The 6,000-nt window shown below is 44.7% G+C and overlaps 1 protein-coding gene across 4 annotated transcripts in view; it reads right to left on the reverse strand.

Annotated features, from left to right (window-relative positions):
* NR1I3 (nuclear receptor subfamily 1 group I member 3) overlaps window positions 1-5,454 on the reverse strand; it is a 51,332-nt gene extending 45,878 nt beyond the window's left edge. For 2 of the 4 annotated variants that reach the window (XM_063946895.1, XM_063946894.1), the window contains exon 1: window positions 5,215-5,454. The gene's annotated coding sequence lies outside the window, so the exon portion shown is untranslated. Of the gene's footprint in view, window positions 1-1,700; window positions 1,914-5,214 lie in introns of those variants that run through there. The other 2 variants (XM_063946896.1, XM_063946893.1) reach the window with 2 other exon arrangements.
* Window positions 5,455-6,000: the final 546 nt, after the last annotated feature.

Consider the following 6,000-nt stretch of genomic DNA (forward strand, 5'->3'; position numbering starts at 1 on the left):
TCCACTCACACCCCCCCTAGTTACTGCCCTGGCATTTGCATAAAGTTGCAGATCAGTGACCATCACATTATACGCAGAAGCGGGCGCAGCCGTTTCCGGCCTCTGAATCAGACCCAGAATGTTAATATTTTTACTTCAGTGTGCCCTCAAGCAACTTTTACTAAATATATTGCATTTATTATGTACTTAGGTGGTCATTCCGAGTTGTTCGCTCGCTAGCTGCTTTTAGCAGCATTGCACACGCTAGGCCGCCGCCCTCTGGGAGTGTATCTTAGCTTAGCAGAATAGCGAACAAAAGATTAGCAGAACTGCTACTAAATAATTCCTTGCAGTTTCTGAGTAGCTCCAGACCTACTCCTAGATTGCGATCACCTCAGTCCATTTAGTTCCTGGTTTGACGTCACAAACACGCCCTGCGTTCGGCCAGCCACTCCCCCGTTTCCCCAGCCACTCCTGCGTTTTTGCCTGACACGCCTGCGTTTTTTAGCACACTCCCGGAAAAGGCTCAGTTACCTCCCAGAAACTCCCCTTTCCTGTCAATCACTCACCGATCAGCAGTGCGACTGAAAAGCGCCGCACGAACAACAGCAAAACTGCTAAGTTTTTAGTTAAATAACTAAGCGCATGCGCGCTGCGTACCATGCGCATTTAGCAGCAAATCGCAGCATAGCGAAATTCGTCAACGAGCGAACAACTCGGAATGACCACCTAATTGGGTATATTTTTTGTTTTTGTCCTAGACTACGACACAACGCTTGTTCTTGGTGTCCTAAGGCAACGAATGTAAATAATAGGAAGTTGCAGTGATATAACTGACTGCACCCAAAGAGCTCATTAGATCCTGTATGACAGCACATGTGTAGGTGTGTTACCAATGTGTAATCAGTGTCTGACATGTAATGGAATCACTCGGACCTGTCCACACACGCGTTTGCCTTGCTTTGTTAATGTTTAGTAGAATTTAATGGGATCATATGGGAACACTGTATTTCTAGCCCATAAAGCTGCCTGACGCAGGTGATCAGGGGGGGAACATTTCATCATAAGTCTGTTCACGGAAGAAGGCAGCAAATTACTAAGAATTGTTAACACGTGATACATGTTTTCACGTCCCTGTCCTAGAGGAAGATTAGCTGCGCCTTTCTGGTAATCTCACAAGATCTCTGTCAGCTGGAGATTCTTTAGTTGCCTATCGCGCCCTGCCACATTCCCCTAAAACTCCATGTCACAGACTTCAATAAATCATTAACTGAATGCACTTTAAGTGGACCTCAAAAAAGCAATCTGTCGACTAGAACACTTTGGACTAGATATACTGATCAGCGGTTTTGACCCCCAAAATTTACAATGGCAGTACTAAGTGCGAAACCAGGTGTTTTTCACGTTTGATATTGTTACCGTCTTAAATTCCGGGGTCATAAAACGATGAGAATTAGGGAGCCTGCACAAGCCAACCTATGAGTCTATTCTGCATCCAAAGAATGCTTGGCAGTGCACCACCATTCCAAGGATGCGTTTTAGGAAGATATAAGTGGCAGGTGGTTAGTAGAGCTTACTCTTGACTGCACAGTATAAAAATAATATTCATGTAGCAGATTTAAGTTCAGTGGAAGATACAAACACAGCAGTGAGATATCGGTGTGTGCGATAAGCAGAGATCAGTTTATGTAGGTATGAGATTAGGGTTAGATGTGGCTCACCTCTATACAGAGATATGACGTCAAATCATTCTTCCGCTCAGGGCCTGACGGGTGCACCTAAACGCCTCCAGAATTATAACCAAATACGAGAGGTTCTAGTGACAGCTTCTGTCTGGGCGCACGAGACCTCACTTTCTCCCAACAACAACTATTTTCACCCAGGGAACAGAGATTGAACTTTGGACACTGTAGAGGAGGAGGCTGTGAGATGAGGCTGGAGAGCTCCGGGGGAAGGCTGCTATTTGTACTATGGACAGAGACAGTTCCATTGTAGTGGGGAGGAAACGGAGGGAGCTCAGACGGCTATCTTATTTTACACTCTAGTGTTACATGGAATTTTCCAGCTCACAAGTAAATAGGCTAGCGGCGAGTTTACTATATACTTATTTTTCCATCAGGAAAGTTAATAAGACTTTGTAAGACCTTTTTATGAAATTGGGGGAGGGGAAAATGCATTAGAAAAATAAAACTAGATGCAGCTTTTCCCCAACAGCAACGGAGGCATATATCCCTCAGCCATGACAGGACCACTGTTGCGCTGTCAAGACACTGGGGACCAGTGGCAATACTTCTCCCACATACCCAGGAGGCTTCCAAGTCTCTGATCTGCCTTAATGTTTTAAACCTAGACTATTACAGCCTCCTTTTATCTGACCTTACAAGGACAAGGCCATATATACAACCAGTCATGAAGGCTTACCACACATCCCACTATTCATCCGTACATCCCACCATTTATCTACAAAACTCACCATTCATCCAAACATCTTACCGTTCATTCACACATCTCACCATTCATCCACACATCCCACCATTCATCCACACCTGTCACAATTTATCCACACAATCCACCATTCACCCAAGCGTCTCATTATTCATCCACACATCCCACCATTCATCCACACATCCCACCATTCATCCACACCTGTCACAATTTATCCACACAATCCACCATTCATCCAAGCGTCTCATTATTCATCCACACATCCCACCATTCATCCACACCTGTCACAATTTATCCACACAATCCACCATTCACCCAAGCGTCTCATTATTCATCCACACATCCCACATTCATCCACACATCCCACCATTCATCCAGACTTATTACCATTCAACCAAACATCTTACCATTCGTCCACACATCCCACCATTTATCCACACATCCCACCATTCATCCACACCTGTCGCATTTTATTCACACAATCCACCTTTCATCCAAGCGTCTCATTATTCATCCACACATCCCACCATTCATCCAGACTTATTACCAATCAACCAAACATCTTACCATTCATCCACACCTCTCACCATTCATCCACACATCCCGCCATTCATCCACACATCCCACCATTCATCCAAACTTCTCACCATTCAACCAAACATCTTACCATTCATCCACACCTATCACCATTCATCCACACCTCTCACCATTCATCCACACATCCCACCATTCATCCAAACTTCTCACCATTCAACCAAACATCTTACCATTCATCCACACCTATCACCATTCATCCACACATCCCACCATTCATCCACACATCCCACCATTCATCCACACATACCACCATTCATCCAAACTTCTCACCATTCAACCAAACATCTTACCATTCATCCAAACATCTTACCATTCATCCAAACATCTTACCATTCATTCACACATCTCACCATTCATCCACAAATCCCACCTTTCATCCAGACTTATTACCATTCAACCAAACATCTTACCATTCATCCACACATCCCACCATTCATCCACACATCCCACCATTCATCCAAACTTCTCACCATTCAACCAAACATCTTACCATTCATCCAAACATCTTACCATTCATCCACACCTCTCACCATTCATCCACACATCCCACCATTCATCCACACATCCCACCATTCATCCACACATCCCACCATTCATCCAAACTTCTCACCATTCATCCAAACTTCTCACCATTCAACCAAACATCTTACCATTTATCCAAACATCTTACCATTCATTCACACATCTCACCATACATCCACACTTGTCGCAATTTATCCACACAATCCACCTTTCATCCAAGCGTCTCATTATTCATCCACACATCCCACCATTCATCCACACATCCCACCATTCATCCACACCTCTCACCATTCAACCAAACATCTTACCGCTCATTCACACATCCCACCATTCATCCACACATCTACTTATTCATCCACACATCCCACCATTCATCCACACCTGTCGCAATTTATCCACACAATCCACCTTTCTTTCAAGCGTCTCATTATTCATCCACACATCCCACCATTCATCCACACATCCCACCATTCATCCACACATCCCACAATTCATCCACACATCCCACCATTCATCCAAACTTCTCACCATTCAACCAAACATCTTACCATTCATCCAAACATTTTACCGTTCATTCACACATCTCACCATTCATCCACACATCCCACCATTCATCCACACCTGTTGCAATTTATCCACACAATCCACCTTTCATCCAAGCGTCTCATTATTCATCCACAGATCCCACCATTCATCCACACATCCCACCATTCATCCAAACTTCTCACCATTCAACCAAACATCTTACCATTCATCCACACCTATCAGCATTCATCCACACATCCCACCATTCATCCACACATCCCACCATTCATCCACACATCCCACCATTCATCTACATATATTACCATTCATCCGGACATCCCACTGTTCATCCACACATCCCACCATTCATCCAGACATCTCACCATTCATCCACACATCCCACTATTCACCCACAAATGTCACCATTCATCCACACATGTCACCATTCATCCAAACATCCCAGCATTCATCCAGAAATCTCACAATTCATCCACACATGCCACCATTCATCCTTACATCCCACCATTCATCCAGGCATCTCAACATTCATCCAAACATCCCACCATGCGTCATCTCACCATTCATACAAACTTCCTACTGTTCATCCAAACATTCCACCATTCATCTAAGCATCCCACCATTCACCCACACGTCTACGCATTCATCCAGAATCTCAACATTCATCCAAACATCCCACTATTCATAAACATTTCACCATTCATCCACATGTCTTCCCATTCATCCAGAATCTTAATATGACTGTGGTGTAGATACAATGGTATGGGAATGAGACAGCGCCTCCTCGTGGCTGTATTGTGTGTGTGCATTGCAGCGTTGCCAGGTCAGAGACGCACACCTCTCCAGATGTGTATGTCCCAGTGTCATCCTCAGTGTGCACTTACACCTGCCCCTGTAGCAATTCTGCCCCTACCAGGCGTATATGCGCATAACTGCTGGTCTGCATGAGCCGTTTCTGCGTGACCATTTACTCATCATTACCAACAGGAAAACACTACTCACCACCACCCCCATAACGCCACCCCTCTTATAGGGTTTGATAAGTGCAAATACGCCAAAAAAAGTAAAAAAAAAAAAAAAAAAAAAGTTAAATGATATATATTGTTAAACAAGTGTGCATGCAGTTACCTCTGTGCAGCGCAGGACTGTTCTCCCGTCACCTGTTCTGCTCGCAGTACAATGTACAGATCCAGCAGCCTGTGTCAGATTGCAGCTGCAGAATCCAGCGCTCCCACTGCCTCCGGTGTATTATCCCATATGACCACCTCTGTGACTGCACGCTCACATATTAGGTAATAACACTACAAGTATATAACACTAGATGTGTTGTTACCCAGGATGCTTAGGGAATGAGGGAAAACCTGCCCGTCCTGTCCAGCACAGGACACATTGTACCTTATTGCTGTATTCTGGTTTACCTGCACCTCCCTCTCCAGCCGCTCACCTCCTACCTCACTCCTGCTATATACACACAGCAGATTAGCATAACCTGAGCCGCAGGAGCACTGTGGGAAAGGTAGTTTTTGGAAGGCGCAGTCCATGCTTGGAATACAACACAATCGCCTAATGCACTGGTTCCCAAATTTGGTTCTCAAGGCACCCTAACAGACCAGGCACTGTGAGACAACGTGAGTGGGGAACAGTGAGATAATAATGTTAGTGGGTAACAGTGAGATAATAATGGGGTGCACAGTGAGATAATGTGGTGATACAGTCATATATTTTTTTTGTTTGGGGGGGCACTGTGAGATAATGTGAGGGGCACAGTTATATAATATGGGGACACAGTGAGATAATTGGTGGCACAGTGATATATTGTGGGGGGGGGGGGGGCACTGTGTGATAATGTGAGTGGGTAACAGTGAGATAATGGGGTGCACAGTGAGATAATGTGGTGATGCAGTCATATATTTT

Source organism: Pseudophryne corroboree, chromosome 12 (assembly GCF_028390025.1).
Source record: "Pseudophryne corroboree isolate aPseCor3 chromosome 12, aPseCor3.hap2, whole genome shotgun sequence".
NCBI classification, from domain to species: Eukaryota; Metazoa; Chordata; class Amphibia; order Anura; family Myobatrachidae; genus Pseudophryne; species Pseudophryne corroboree.